The sequence below is a fragment of the Bufo bufo genome, chromosome 3, assembly GCF_905171765.1.
Source record: "Bufo bufo chromosome 3, aBufBuf1.1, whole genome shotgun sequence".
Classification (NCBI taxonomy): Eukaryota; Metazoa; Chordata; class Amphibia; order Anura; family Bufonidae; genus Bufo; species Bufo bufo.
The window spans coordinates 345,516,480-345,533,721 of record NC_053391.1 but is presented as its reverse complement, the minus strand read 5'-3'; positions in this window follow the sequence as shown (position 1 = coordinate 345,533,721).

Sequence of the window (17,242 nt, the reverse complement as noted above, 5' to 3'; positions counted from 1 at the left end):
AGAAGCAAATCTTGAAATTTTTCAGAAATTTTCAAAAACCCAATTTTTAGGGACCAGTTCAGGTCTGAAGTCACTTTGCGAAGCTTACATAATAGAAACCACCCAAAAATGACCCCATTCTATAAACTACACCCCTCAAGGTATTCAAAACTGATTTTACAAACTTTGTTTGTAAAATCAAGAATTAATGGAAAATAGAGATACAATTTCAATATTTCACTTTTTTGTCAGATTTCCCATTTAAATAATTTTTTTTTCAGTTACAAAACAAGGGTTAACAGCCAAACCAAACTCAATATTTATGGCTCTTATTCTGTAGTCTACAGAAACACCCCATATGTGGTCATAAACCGCTGTACGGGAACACGGCAGGGCGCAGAAGGAAAGGAATGCCAAACGGTTTTTGGAAGGCAGGTTTTGCTGGACAGTTTTTTTTTTTTTACACCATGTCCCATTTGAAGCCCCCCTGATGCACCCCTAGAGTAGAAACTCCATAAAAGTGACCCCATCTAAGAAACTACACCCCTCAAGGTATTCAAAACTGATTTTACAAACGTTGTTAACCCTTTAGGTGTTCCACAAGAATTAATGGAAAATAGAGATACAATTTCAAAATTTCACTTTTTTGGCAGTTTTTTCCATTTTAATATTTTTTTTCCAGTAACAAAGCAAGGATTAACAGCCAAGCAAAACTCAATATTTATGGCCCTGATTCTGTAGTTTACAGAAACACCCCATATGTGGTCGTAAACTGCTGTACGGGCACACGGCAGGGCGCAGAAGGAAAGGAATGCCATACGGTTTTTGGAAGGCAGATTTTGCTGGACTGTTTTTTTTTTACACCATGTCCCATTTGAAGCCCCCCTGATGCACCCCTAGAGTAGAAACTCAATATGATTTTTGGTTGCTCTATATTACACTTTTTGTGAGGCAAGATAACAAGAAATAGCTGTTTTGGCACCGTTTTTATTTTTTGTTATTTACAACATTCATCTGACAGGTTAGATCATGTGGTATTTTATAGACCAGGTTGTCACGGATGCGGCGATACCTAATATGTATACATTTTTTTTATTTATGTAAGTTTTACACAATGATTTCATTTTTGAAGCAAAAAAATCATGTTTTAGTGTTTCCATAGTCTGAGAGCCATAATTTTTTCAGTTTTTGGGCGATTACCTTGGGTAGGGTATGATTTTTGCGGGATAAGATGATGGTTTTACTGGCACTATTTTGGGGTGCGTGTGACTTTTTGATCGCTTGCTATTACACTTTTTGTGATGTAAGGTGACAAAAAATGGTTTATTTAGCACAGTTTTTATTTTTTATTTTTTACGGTGTTCTCCTGAGGGGTCATGTGATATTTGTATAGAGCCGGTCGATACGGACGCGGCGATACCTAATATGTATGCTTTTTTTTCTTTATGTAAGTTTTACACAATAACAGCTTTTTTAAAACAAAAAAAATTATGTTTTAGTGTCTCCATATTCTGAGCCATAGTTGTTTTTTTTTCGGGCGATTGTCTCAGGTAGGGGCTCATTTTTTGCGGGATGAAGTGACGGGTAGATTGGTACTATTTTGGTGGGCAAACGCCTGTTTATTTAGCACAGTTTTTTTTTTTTTTTTTTTTACGGTGTTCATCTGAGGGGTTAGGTCATGTGATATGTTTATAGAGTCGGTCGATACGGACGCGCGATACCTAATATGTATACTTTTTTTCCCCACTACCTTTTACCAATTTTTTTTAACTTTATTTGGGAAAATAACGTTTTTGTTTATTTTTACTTGAAACTTTTAATTTTTTGGGGGGAAACTTTATTTTTTCAACATTTTTTTTCACTTAATTTTTTTCCCCCACTTTGGGACTTGAACTTTGGGGGGTATATTCCTTTACAATGCATTCCAATACTTCTGTATTGGAATGCATTGGCTGTATGAGTAATACTGTGTGTATTACTCATACAGCTTCCGGCCTGTGAGATCCAGGGGGCTGGATCTCATAGGCTCGTCACCGGAAGGCAGAGCGATGCCTTCCTTAGACATCGCACTGCCTTCCATACCATCGGGTCCCCCCTACAGCCGCATAAGGACCCGATGGCACCGCCCGCCGCCGCAATAGGTAAAAGCCGCAAACCGCAGGTCTGAATTGCGGTTTGCGGCGATCGCCGACATGGGGGGTCACGGGACCCCCCCGGGCATTTAGCCGAAGTGCCTGCTCAATGATTTGAGCAGGCACCGGCGGTGATCAGAAATACACAGGGCTTACAGGTACGCCCTGTGTCCTTAAGTACCAGGACCTAAGGGCGTACCTGTACGCTCTGTGTCCTGAAGAGGTTAAATGGCAGGCAAATGCTAGAACTCAGTTTAGCTGTCTGTAGTCTGTATCTTACTTTAATCCTAGTAACTTCTTGTACCTCAAGCTCTAGCTTCAGCTTGGATGAAGGCAATGCAAGCCCAGGAGGGGACAGGCATCCATGTAGACTTCAGAGACTTGGCCTCTGGGCCTAGCAGAGCAGGCAGCACTCTGCTAGCCAACACACAACCTTTCCCCAGGAGGGGGTAGGCTAGACTGCACACTAACTAACTAACTCCTCCCTCTCTAGAGAGGGCTGGAAGGGAACTAGAAGGTTCCTCTCCAGGGAAACTAACACTGCCAATGTTGCTGCCACCTGTTGGTGAACCAGGCACATTACATGTTAACATAACATTAGTAAAGATATTCATATACACACATTGCAGGAAATGACATTAAATATCAGAAATGACGGATGATGCACCAACCAAGATAGTGGGGGTACATAGGAGGTTTTAATGCTCACTCTGGGTCATTACATTCCCCAGCCCTTAAGAGGCAAGCCGCCCTCAGCTTGTGCTTAGGTTATTTGCAAAATAAATACCAAATATATAAATATATATATATTGATCAAAAATATAAACGCAACACTTTTGGTTTTGCTCCCATTTTGCATGAGCTGAACTCAAAGATCTGAAGCATTTTCTACATGCACAAAAGACCCATTACTCTCAACTATTGTTCACAAATCTGTCTAAATCTGTGTTAGTGAGCACTTCTCCTTTGCCGAGATAATCCATCCCACCTCACAGGTGTGGCATATCAAGGTGCTGATTAGACAGCATGAATATTGCACAGGTGTGCCTTAGACTGCTAACAATAAAAGGCCACTCTGAAATGTGCAGTTTGATCACACAGCACAATGCCACAGATTCCGCAATGTTTGAGGGAGCGTGCAATTGGCATGCTGACTGCAGGAATGTCTACCAGAACTGTTGCCCGTGCAATGAATGTTCATTTCTCTACCATAAGCCGTCTCTAAAGGCGTTTCAGAGAATTTGGCAGTACATCCAACCGGCCTCACAACCGCAGACCACGTGTAACCACACCAGCCCAGGACCTCCACATCCAGCATGTTCACCTCCATGATCGTCTGAGACCAGCCACCCGGACAGCTGCAGCAACAATGGGTTTGCATAACCAAAGAATTTCTGCACAAACTGCCTCAGTCTCAGGGAAGCTCATCTGCATGCTCGTTGTCCTCATCGGTGTCTGAGCCTGACTGTAGTTTGTCGTCGTAACCGACTTAAGTGGGCAAATGCTCACATTTGATGGCGTTTGGCACGTTGGAGAGGCGTTCTGTTCACGGATGAGTCTCGGTTTTCACTGTTCAGGGCAGATGGCAGACAGCGTGTGGCGTCGTGTGGGTGAGTGGTTTGCTGATGTCAACGTTGTGGATCGAGTGGCCTATGGTGGCAGTGGGATTATGGTATGGGCAGACGTATGTTATGGACAACAAACACAGGTGCATTTCATTGATGTCATTTTAAATGCACAGAGATACTGTGACGAGATCCTGAGGCCCATTGTTGTGCCATTTATCCACGACCATCACCTCATGTTGCAGCATGATAATGCACGACCCCATTAAGCAAGGATCTGTACACACATCCTGAAGCTGAAAACATCCCAGTTCTTGCATGGCCAGCATACACACCGGACATGGGTCTTTTGTGTATGTAGAAAATGTTTCAGATCTTTGAGTTCAGCTCATGCAAAATGGTAGCAAAACCAAAAGTGTTGCGTTTATATTTTTGGTGAACATTTTCCGGAAGGGGTGGCATTCCAGGAGGGCACCTGCCTCCCGCTCATGATGCGCCTGCATCAGGTTCACGGGGAAAGCCTTCTGCCTTCCCCACGCATGGTCCAGGGGGATCAGGTACATCCTGGCATTGAGCTGCTGGTGCTCGAGGTACAGGCCTCCCCAGGCCGCCTGAAGCTTTTTCTGAGGTACGGGAACCAGTATCCACGCTTGCTGACCCACCTGGTGGGTCCTCTCACAACCCTGATGGTCGTACACCCACTTCTGGTCGGTCTGGGCCTGCCCCATACTTTCATGCACCAACCACGACAAGGCCTGCGCTTTTTCCTGAAACACACGACACACTCGACGACCAACACCCCAGGGGTGGCTACATCTCCCGTCCAGGCCTCTAACATAGCGGCCCCTGGGTATCCGGCCATCGCAATCTCGTGCGAAATCCACAAAAACTCTGCACTGAACGGAGAAGGTACCACGAATTGTCGGTCCCTAGGCCACGCTTCCGGTGAGCCCTGCTGGATCATTTCCTTGCACAACCGTCCTTGGTCCCAGACTGCCCTCTGGAGGTCTGAGTCCAAGGGAGGCCGTGCCACCTGCTCCATGAGAGCTTAGCCCCTAACGCCACCTGAAACCCCTGGTGGGACGTGGTCAGAATAGACGAAACTGTCACATCCCCTGTCAGTTCTACTGCCTGTTTTTTTACATATTCAATTTTTTCCTTATAGTTTTTCAGTGCTTCCTCACTACCCTCCTGTTTTAGTGATTTAAATGCTTTCTTTTTGTCATTTATTACCTTCCTTACAGTTTTATTTATCAACATTGGTTTCTTCTTATTCCTTAGCCTTTTATTCCCATACGGTATGTACTTCTCACAATTAGATTTTAGGATGCTTTCAAAAATATCCCATTTTGTGGCTGTATTTTTTATTTTTGAGGACTTTGTCCCAGTTAGTTAGGCCTATTGGCTAAATTTAGCTATTTTTAAGTTTGGTATTTTTGTTCCTCCCTGAAGAAGCACTCTTTTTAATGATAATTGGAAGGTTATTACTTTATGGTCACTATTTCCCAGGTGTCCCCCAACCTGCACATCATAAGTGCAATGAAAGTTTTTGTAATCCATGGGAATAATAGCAGTGTCACTCTTTGTAATCCAAATGAGGTAATAAAGGAAATTGTAATCCACATAAGGCAAAAAGTCATTTATAATCTACATGGGTGTGAAAGTTATTTGTAATCCACAAGGGTATGAAAGTAGCAGCACAGGTCATGAGAACCATTTAGCAAAGGAGCTCCCAAATAACCTGAAAAGAGGGAAAAAAAGAAAAGGAAAATTGGCGCAATCCCTGCACAACTTGGAGGTAGATAATAGCAACTGAGGGGAGTCCCAACTACACATGATCGTCCGGGTGAGGACATAAAGGGGGCAACCTGTAAACATAAAAACATATCAAAATACGCCAACAAGCCTTCACCCTTCAGGAGTAGTCGACGCTGTGGCTCCCAAAGTCATAGTTCTTTTTACTTTAAGGTAAAGATAGTCCTGCTCCTATGGGTGGTTCTGGGCTCCATTGGGACCCTGACCGGGTTCCTGCAGAGGCGGGCCTTGGTCCATTGGAAGATTTTCAGATGATCCGGCTGGGTTCGGCACGACCTGGTCGGGGCTTCGACTTAGCTCTGCGAGGATCTCCTAAGGTATCGAAGGTGGGGGCTGAGGCCAATAAGCGCTCTGGCGCGAAACGTGTTCCTTCCAGGCCTCCTAGACAAGGTCATCAGTCTCCTCCATCCACAAAGGGAGCCATAGGGAAGCTTCCAGCTCCCATCTGAGTATCGCTATCTGCGTCTGGGCGCTCAGGACCCTGCGGCACATTCTGTCCTTCAGCAACATCTTCTGGCACCAGGGTCTTCAGCTGGGTCAGCCAGTTAGCGGAGACCCACAGAACAAGCTGCATGGTGTCCGAGAGGCGTATCGGGTGCACCACGCTTATCAGGAGCGGGCGTACCACAGGCCGGGAATCCGGATGGCGGAAAACACCCTGTATCCCGTTCCTCCTGAGCAGTGGAGGGGGAGCTCCAGCCGCCTCCACCATACCGCCCAGTGCGGGGATGGGATGTGGCTCCTTCCTCTGGTATCGTTTGCGCTGCGGCTTAGGTGCCAGCGTTGCGTTCTCTGTCTCTCTAGCAAGCACTGGAGATGATGGAGGGGCTCTTGCTTCAGGGAGCTTATTCTTCCCGCTTCGGTAAGGTGTCGCCATGTTGTCTTCTCTGGCGCTGAAACTGGCAGGACTTCAGAGGCAGAGTTTATCCTTTCCTCTTCCATAATGTAAAGTCGTTCCCTGTAGGCAGGGCTAAGTTTTCGCGCTTCCAGAGGGGGCGTTTCTTCAGTTTTGCACCTTTGGGTATGAAGAAGATGCATACAAAAATGGCAAATTAACTCTTTGGGTGCCGGCGCACAGCGTTTTGCACCAGTCGCAGTGCAGCAAAGCCAACAAAGTCACATTCAAAGTCAATTAGTAAATCCAATAGGTTAATAAAGTTGGTGTAGGCACACAGTTTTGTTGTTTGACTCCTGTTCTTTACTATAATGGTATACGGCACACAGTATGGTATTGTTAGAATACTGTTCTTTAATATAATGGTATGCGGCACACAGTATGGTATTGTTGTTATCCTGTTCGTGACGCCACTTTGATGCAACTGGCCCACTGGCGGGCGTCTGGGGTATCCCTTGCCCCTGTGACCAGAACTGCAGCCAAGTGAAGCTGATCGTGTCCAAGACCCTGACCCTGTCCAGAGGAAGAAGGATTTCTGTCAGGGACGCTGTTGAGAGCTGAGGAGCAAAGCAACACACACTGCGGTATTGCGCGCTTGTTGGAGAAGCCTTTGTTTCATTCACAGTCACCAGCTGATGCAGAGCAGACCCGGGTCGATAAGACTGATCGTACACGCACCTCATTACAGTGTTGGCGCCTAGAATACTAGAGACTGAGACCAGGCCTGTACTTAGTTAGGGTTTCTGTATGTGTTCATTACAAGGACTGCACAGTTAAAGTTACATTTCACACCGGAGAGCTGATAAGCTTCACCGCAAACTTAAGCCAGGCTGGCATTTTCTCAGAAGAAACACTAAGGCATGTGCTACATGACCAGTTATTGGAGGAGGAATACTATGGAGTGGAGTATAATAAGATTGTAGGCCGTTGTGCTGCACTGCAGGCAAGCCTGCATTAAGCATCCAAATAGTTGTAATAACAGGTAAGGTGTGACGGTTTAGTCATGCCCGCCAGTAGGTAAATTACCTCTCTTACCTCCAGCATCCACCGGAGGACGCCGTGCTGTGCAGTACAAGGGTTTCGAAACTAACAAACTTACCTGAAATGGAACGTTAAAATTAAATAGTAAATCTTTATTGTGTTATAAAAGCTAAAACAAGAATCAGAGACTATCACTTGTGAATCGAGTAAATCAGGCTAGGGTACAACCCCAAATGATGGAGGAGAGGCACTGAAGTTAATTGTTTGTGCTTTCTATCTTGAAAACAGTAGCTCAAGCATAGAAAAGATGCCTCTCTGGACCCTATCAAACTTAGTAACACTGTGTCAGCACATATTGGCTATAATGTTGCTATTATTGTTACTAAAGAACATAAGCCTCAATGCCTGCTGATGTAAGAAGCAACCACTTAGTTATGTTACCACTGAACTGCCTATTAGAGCCAGCTGTAAGGGGCTATTGAGGTTTGCATCTCAACTCAAGTTGATTAGATCAATTTAGCTACACAGAGCGTCATTGTTGCGACACCTCTTCTTCAACTCCCACCCCTGCAGGCAAGCCCTATACATCTCTCTACCGCTCAACGCGCTTCTGTGCGGTGGTAAACCCGCACTTCATCATTAGCAGGTTAGTACTAAGCAAATAGAATATCTAGTGTTATATCTCCGCACATAGTGGTGTGCAGAGTGGCAGCATCTCGGCGCTATGACGGCTGTACCGGCCGCTCATTCGACGGATTCAAATGGTTCTGACTTTACTCCCACTGCTCGGTGTCCGCCGCTGGTCCATCCACGTAACAGGAGGAATCCATTGGCGGCCCTACTTGTCAGTCATCTTGGAAACACTGCAACTCGTCTCCACAGGCAGGTCTTACTATATTTATTCAATATGACAATCAAGTCTAACTCAGGGATTCATTGACACATAACAATTGAATCCCACCAAGGGAGAAATAGCCACCAATCAGACAATATATAGCATGCCAGCATAATCTCATGATGTCAGTACTATGAGGTGGATTCAGAAATGAAAGGGGAGGAAATTAGGGATTATATATAGCCTATAGTATTGCTGGATATATTGACAGTAATTATGTCGCTGAGGAATAGCGCCCTAAATGTATGTGTCTGGGATTTGATCTACTGTGTATCCAAATATGACATGTAGTGATGATCGAGCACCAAAGTATTTGGGTGTTCGGCCCGAACACATTGCTATATTCGTGTGCTCGACTGAGCACCCGAGTATAATGGAAGTCAATGGGAGACAACCAGGCACCCCCTGCTCTAAAGAGGGGAGGTTGCCTGGTCCATTGGAAAAAGTCCGAAAGTGACAGAATCCCCACCGAAATGGATCGGGAACACCATGGAGACGATGTTTGGATGCATCTTGGACTCCCAGGTCGCTGCAGGGAACTATGTTGTCCGAGTTGTATGCCACTTTTACAGACTTACAAAAATACGCAGAACCCCCCCCCCCCCAAAAAAAAAAAATCAATTTTACTGGAAAAATTGTTAGGAAACATTCTTTCCTATATATTCAATTGTATATAAAGTGCAAGTGCTGCAAAAAATTAGAAGCAAGAGGCACTCTGAAACAGCCTGTATATCACATAAAGGAGGGCCTCATTCACATTGTGGTACACTTGTTCAGGTAGTGGGACTCCTACACTCATAAAGCCTATGCACTAAGTGAAAGGGCTGCCAAAAATTACAAGGAACCAGCACTCCAAAACACCCTTTGTTACACATAAAGGAGGGCATCATACACACCCTTGAAAAATTATGATTGATGGCCTGCTGGTGACCCTCAAAAACATTTGGAGAAAGAGCCTGCTCATCTGACCATCTAAAATCTTAGGCGCAAGGGCCTGCTGCTGCATTGGTGACTCTAGATAACCTTCGGGCGATTGCACGTCCCCGTGGCGGCGACGCTTCATTTGGATGTCTGCACTATTAACTTTCAATATTCTTTTCTGCTCCTACCATGGTGATCACTTGTAATGGGAAATCAGGGTTCGATGCCGGAGAGGGAGATTAAAAAAGGGATACCACATCCAAGGTAGGTCAATGGCTGAAATCTGATTGGCTGTTGTTGCCTTGCCTCTTTTTTTTCCTAATTGTAAACCACCCAGAGAGGTTGGGGCAGGTTATTAAAGCAGAAGAATATAGGGAAGGCAGCAGGCGCACGGCAATTACCCACTCCCGACTCGGGGAGGTAGTGACCATAAATAACAATACAGCACTCCTAATCGGCCCTGTTATTGGAATGAGTACACTTTCCATTAACGAGGATCTATTGGAGGGCAAGTCTGGTGCCAGCAGCCAACTTGCTACCGGCCTCCACAACGTTCACCCAGTGTGTCATCATGGTGAGGATTATGTTGACCAGACTCTTGGCTACTGAGACTGGACTTGTAGGTGAGGGCCTACTGCAGCTTTGTTGACTCTAGATAACTTCTAGGCAATCGCACATCCCCGTAACGGTGACGATCCATTTGGATGTCTGCCCTATCAACTTTGGAGCAATTTTTCAACAAGGAACTTCTGGTATAGCACCGTTTTGCTTGTCCTCTCCACCATAGGAATGAGAGATGAGAAGTTATCTTTGTAGCAGGGGTCGAGAAGGGTGAACAACCAGTAATTAATGTTGTCTAAAATGATGCCCGGGTCGTGGGAAAGGCAGCCTAACATAAGGTCAGCCATGTGTGCCAGAGAACCAACAGGCAAGACTTTGCTGTCGTCATCAGAAGGTGAGCTGACCCTGTAAAAGATTTTAGGTGAGGGACTGCAGGTGAGCTGACCCTGTAAAACATTATATGCGAAGGCCTGCAGTTGAGCTGACCCTGTAGAAGATTTTAGGTGAGGGCCTGCAGGTGAGCTGACCCTGTAAAACATTATATGCGAGGGCCTGCAGTTGAGCTGACCCTGTAAAACACTATATGCGAGGGCCTGCTGCTGAGCTGACCCTCTAAAACATTAGGGGCGAGGGCCTGCTGGTGAGCTGACGCTCTAAAACATTATATGTGAGTGCCTGCTGGTGAGCTGACGCTGTAAAACATTATATGCGAGAGCCTGCAGGTGAGCTGACCCTGTAAAACATTATATGCGAGGGCCTGCAGTTGAGCTGACCCTGTAGAACACTATATGCGAGGGCCTGCTGCTGAGCTGACCCTCTAAAACATTAGGGGCGAGGGCCTGCTGGTGAGCTGACGCTCTAAAACATTATATGTGAGTGCCTGCTGGTGAGCTGACGCTGTAAAACATTATATGTGAATGCCTGCAGGTGAGCTGATACTCTAAAACCTTATATGCGAGTGCATGCTGTTCAAATTACGCTCTAAAACACTATTTTCAAGTGCATGTTGTTCAGCTAACGCTCTAAAACATTATTTGAGAGTGCCTTTAGGTGTGCTGATGCTCTAAAATATTCTTTTCAAGTGCATGTTGTTCAGCTGACGCTCTAAAACATTATTTGCGAGCGCCTTCAGGTGAGCTGACGCTCTAAAACATTATATGTGAGTGCATGCTTTTCAGCTGACCCTATAAAAAATTTGAGTTGAGAGCCTGCCGTTGAGTAGACCCTATAAAAAAAATTTGAGTTGAGGGCCTGCAGTTAAGCTGACCCTACAAAAAAATTTAGTAGAGGGAATATATACAATCTGGATGATGAGGAGGAGAAAACAAGATTCAACCATATACTCTTTTTTGTGGTGGAAAAGGTGCATGGGAATACACTACAGTTGATTGAGTGCATTATAAATGATAGATTGAAATTGCCTTTATGTTCATCATCAGCTCAGCTCTCCTCTGGTGGAGTTGAGAATTCAGAGGAAATCCAGGCCTTGTTCATTTTTATCTGAGTCAACCTGTCAGCATTGCCAGTGGACAAGCGGATACGCTTATCTGTTATAATGCCACCAGCAGCACTAAATACATGCTCAGACAAAACGCTGGCGGCAGGGCAGGCCAGCACAACCAAGGCATAGAGCGCAAGGCACTGAGGGATCATTTAGGACGCTGACCTTCACCATCTTCCAAAACTTTTCCCTCCTTGTACCACTAGGCCGCGCTTCAGGGTGAAGTTGCTGGCGGGAGTCATGAAAGTGTCCCATGCCTTGGAGAGTGTTGCCCTGCCTTTGTTGGAACTTCTGTGTGTTCCACTTGTCTCCCTTCCTCGGTTGCCTAACGAAGTATGGACTCTGCTGGCCACGTTGTCAGATGGAACATTTTGGAGCAATCTCTCAACAAGTACCTTCTGGTATTGCACCGTTTTACTTGTCCTCTCCACCACAGGAATTAGAGATGAGAAGTTCTCTTAGTAATCCGTGTTATCTAAAATGTGTATAACGCGAGGGTTGCGGGAAAGGCAGCCTAACATGAAGTCAGCCATGTCTGCCAGCGTACCAACAGGCAAGACGTCGATGTCGACATCAGGATGACTCTCCATCTCCCCATCCTCCTCCTCCTCCTCTTCTGCCCATCCACGCTGAACAGGTGGAATTAAAGTTCCATGGGTACTACCCTCTGTAGCAGAGGCAACTGTCTCCAGCTCCTCCTCCTCCTCTTCATGGTCCAATTCACTCTGAGAAGACGAACTGTGGGTGGTCTGGCTATCACCCTGTGTAATGTTCTTCCCTATTTCCTCGTCTGCCACATTCAGAGCGTCGTCCTTAATTGTGAGCAGCGATCGTTTGAGTAGACACAGCAGTGGGATGGTTACGCTGATAATAGCGTTATCGCCACTAACCATCTGTGTGTATTCATCAAAGTTTTTTAAAACCTCACAGAGGTCTGACATCAATGCCCACTCCTCGCTTGTGAATAGTGGCAGTTGACTCGAAAGGCGAAGACCATGTTGCAGCTGGTTTTTCACAACTGCCCTCTGCTGCTCACAAAGCCTGGCCAACATGTGGCGCGCCTTCACTAGTAGCTCTGGCAAATTGGGGTAGGTTTTGATAAACCGCTGAACAACTAAGTTTAAGACGTGGGCTAGGCATGGGATGTGTGTCAGGTTGCCGAGCTCCACAACCGCCACCAAGTTACGGCAATTGTCAGACACAACCATGCCTGGTTGTAGGTTGAGAGCCAAAGCTCGGTCTGGTCCCTTATACCATGCCACAGTTCTGCGGCTGTGTGCTGTTTGTCCCCTAAGCAAATCAACTTCAGCACGGCCTGTTGACGCTTACCCACAGCAGTGCTACACTGCTTCCAGCTAGCGACTGATGGCTGACTGCTGCTGGAGGTGGAAGTGGAGGAGGAGGCGGCGGAGGAGGAGAAGTGGGGGTTGGAGCCAGTAACATAGCTGCTGGCGAAGACCCTGATGGACGTTGGGCCTGCAATCCTGGACGTGGGTAGCACCTGTGCCATCCCAGGGTAAGACTCACTCCCGGCCTCCACAACATTCACCCAGTGTGCGGTCAGGGAAATGTAGCGTCCCTGGCCACCAGCACTTGTCCATGTGTCCGTGGCGAAGTGGAACTTCCCAGTAAGTGCGATGGTCAGGGCACGGGTGATGTTCTGGGACACATGCTGGTGTAAGGCGGCCATGGCACACCATGAAAAATAGTGGCGGCTGGGGACTGCATACCGAGGCGACGGCCGCCGACATCAGGCTGCAAAAGGCCTCAGTGTCCACAAGCCTCAATGGCAACATTTCAAGGGCCAGTAATTTTGAAAGTTGCGCATTTAGTCCTATGGCCTGTGGGTGGGTGGGTATTTGCGCTTGCATTCAAATGACTGTGTTATGGACATTTGGACGCTGCGCTGGGACAGGGAAGTGGATGTTGTTGCTGATGGTTCATGTGAAGGTCCAGGTACAGGGCGAAAGTCATCCGGGCCTGCGCCTTCAACAGAGGATTGGCCAGCAGTGCGTAACACAGGGGAAGAGGAGGCAGTGGTGTGACCCGCAGACCCAGATTGTGGACCTAGGCATTCGGCTTACTTGTTAGGGTGCTTTGATGCCATGTGGCGGATCATGCTGCTGGTGGTAAGGTTGCTAGTGTTCACGCCCCAGCTCATTTGGTACAGCACAGGTTGCAAACTACCACTCTTCTGTCGTCTGCACTTTCCTCAAAAAAGCACCATACTGCGGAACACCTACCCCTTGGCAAGGTAGATTTACGCTTTGGGGTGCTCGGTGTAACGGTTGCGGGCCTGTTTGGTGTGCGCCGACTTCTCCTTTTTGCAACCTCACTGCCTCTTCCAGCCTGTTGCGGTGCTGCGGATCCCTCCCCCTCTGTACTGCTGTCCTCGCTTGGCTTTTCAACCTCCCATGTTGGGTCAGTGACCTCATCGTCAACCACCTCCTCTTCTACTTCCTCACTCTGCTCATCCGCCTGACTTGACCTAACTACAACCTCAGTGATTGACAACTGTGTCTCATCATCATCCACCCCGTGAACGAATGATTGCCGTTCACTACCATCATCTTCTTGAGACTGTGAAGGCTCAAGAGGTTGGGAATCAGGGCACAATATCTCAGGTCCCTCTTCAAGTGTGCTGGGTGCGAGGGCCAAATGTAATAGTGGCACTGGAAAGAGCTCCTCAGAATATCTGAGTGTGGGATCACTTGCTTGGCAAGCATCTCCTTGGTGGGAGGAAGGATGATCAGAGTGAGGATTCGGTTGACCAGACTCTTGGCTACAGAGACTGGACTTGGTGGAAGAGAGGGTGGTGCTTAACTGACTGGAAGCATTATCTTCAGCAGTCCAACTGACAAACTGTTCGCACTAGTCCGACTTGGACAGTGTTGTCCTGCGCTGCCCAACTAAGTTGGACATGAAGCTGGGTACGGTGGATGTTTGATGGTACGGTGGATGGTGGTGATGGTTCACAGCCTCTGCGTGAACCACCAGCATCACGCCCACTTCCCCGTCCCTTAGTGCTCGCCTTCTTCATATTAATGGTTTTGTCACTAGATGTGGCGCAGATTGTATTACAGTCCGCTAAAGACACCATTTTCGCATGCAGGACAGTATATGTCACAGAACACCACAGAATATGGACACTATATTAGGCCCAGATTATTGGAATTTGCAATACAGACAGAGTTTTCGGATGCAGGACAGTATATGTCACAGAAACCCACAGAATATGGACACTATATTAGGCCCAGATTAGTTAAATTTGCCCTAAAGAAACAGTTTTTGGATGGCGTACTGTATATGTCACAGAAAGCCACACACTATGGACACTAGTTTAGACCCAGATTAGGTAAATTTGCTCTAAAGAAACAGTTTTCGGATGGCGTACTGTATATGTCACAGAAAACAACACAATATGGACACTAGATTAGGCCCAGATTATTTGAATTTACGCTAAAGAAACAGTTTTGTGATAGAGTACTGTTTATGTCACGCATGTGAATTACACGCACACACTTCAGAGACAGTAGATGAGGGCTAGCCCCTAATTATTTAAATTTACACTAAAGAAACAGTTTTCGGATGGCGTACTGTATATGTCACAGAAAGCCACACACTACAGACACTAGATTAGGCCCAGATTAGTTAAATTTGCCCTAAGGAAACAGTTTTTGGATGGCGTACTGTATATGTCACAGAAAACAACACACTATGGACATTAGATTAGGCCCAGATTATTTAAATTTACGCTAAAGAAACAGTTTTTCGGATGGAGTACTGTATATGTCACGGATGTGTATTACATGCACACACTACAGAGACAGTAGATGAGGACTGGCCCCTGATTATTTAAATTTACGCTAAAGAAACAGTTTTCGGATGGAGTACTGTATATGTCACGGATGTGTATTACATGCACACACTACAGAGACAGTAGATGAGGACTGGCCCCTGATTATTTAAATTTACGCTAAAGAAACAGTTTTCGGATGGAGTACTGTATATGTCATGGATGTGTATTAAACACACACTATAGACAATAAATGTGGCGCTGATTATTTGAATTTAGGGCAAAAAGACACAGTCTGCGGATGATGTACAGTATATGTCACTAATAGGTATTAAAGAAAAATATCTTGCTGCTGTCAAACACACACACAGTAGTCCTTAAAAGGAATTTGGGGTCTTTGAAAAGCTTTTGGTAGTAAAAAGAGTTAATTTCTCTCCCTGCACTATCTGTCCCTTCCTTAGCATGGATGTCCCTGAGACTGATCAATTTAGCGCAGGTAAAAATATATTGCTGCTCTAAAACACTCACACCCTCACACACAGTAGTCCTTAAAATGACTTTTGGGTCTTTAAAAAGCTTTCTTAGAATAATAACTGAGGATTTTGCTCCCTACACTGACTTTCCCTTCCTACACTCTGCTCTCCCTGACTATGATTGATCCTGAACCTATATAGCACCTGATGACGCGTTCCGGCCAGCCAATCACTGTAATGCCAGCAGCCAACATGGCTACTGGCATAACAGTGATGGCAGTACTTACCTGCACGTTTATTGGCTGCTTAGCAGCCGCGAAACGTGTGGGGTGGAGACTCGAGCATGCCGCTCGAGCACATGTGGTATTCGGCCGAGTACCGCCATGTGCCGTGCGTAGCAATGCTCGAGCCGAAGAGGTATTTGGCCGAGCATGCTCGCTCATCACTAATGACATGTTTTGTCATATTGGTAAGAGGTCTTACCCAGACATCATACATTAATAATCAGAGATACTCAGCACATGACTATATTCCCATAATGTACACTGGAGAACGAGGTTTACTAAATAAAGCAAGCATATCAAATAGCATCATTCAAACCCAATGGTTTCATCGTTTGCATCCTAAAGATCTATTAGGCTTTATTACATAGTAAAATAATATCCACATCACCTCCTTGTGTAGAACGTGCAACATGTTCTATCTCTTGAAATTTGACTACTTCACCCTTTCCAGCGTGGTATTCGCTCACATACCGTGCTATTGGTGTTTCTGCCTCATTTCTAATGTCTGAAAGGTGCTCGCCAATTCTTTTTCTGAATTCACGTTTTGTTTTGCCAATGTTTTGTTTACCACACTTACAAGTCAAGAGATAAATCACCCCTACTGTCTTGCAGTTCACAAAAGATCTCAACCCATATGTTATCCCTGTGGTCATGCTACTGAAATATTTGCCCTTCTTAATATATTTACAGAATGAGCATGTTTCACATGGGAACGTACCTTTCAGATCATTCCTTCGCTGATTTTGGGGCCTGGTACAGGCTGTGAACTAGGTGGTCTCTTAAATTGCGATTCTGCCGGTAGGTAATAGAGGGATATTCCGTAAGTAACGGCTCCACGTCAGATTTTAAAATATCCTAGTATGATGAAATGATTTCCCTGATATCTCGATGGTATCTGTCATAGGTGCCAATAATTCTGCATATTTTATCTTCCTCACTTCTAATTTTAGGACACAGAAGTTGCTCACGGTTGCTGTTGGTATGCGTTTTTTACAGTTTCCTGTGGGTAACCATGGTTCTGGAACTGAACTTTCAGGTCCCGTGCTGCCACTTTAAAATCTGCCAGTTCCGAGCAATTTCTCCGGGCTCTCGAATACTGCCCTTTTGGAATGCCCCTCTTTAGAGCTGTTGGGTGGTTACTATCCCATTTTAGGAGGTTGTTTGTTGCAGTAGATTTTCTTAATAGGTTAGTCACTATTCTCCCTGAATCACCTAATGCAATGGAGCGGTCCAGGAAAGATATTTCTCTGGCTTCTATAGTACAGTCGTGGCCAAAAGTTTTGAGAATTACATAAATATTGGAAATTGGAAAAGTTGCTGCTTAAGTTTTTATAATAGCAATTTGCATATACTCCAGAATGTTATGAAGAGTGATCAGATCAATTGCATAGTCCTTCTTTGCCATGAAAATTAACTTAATCCCAAAAAAACCTTTCCACTGCTT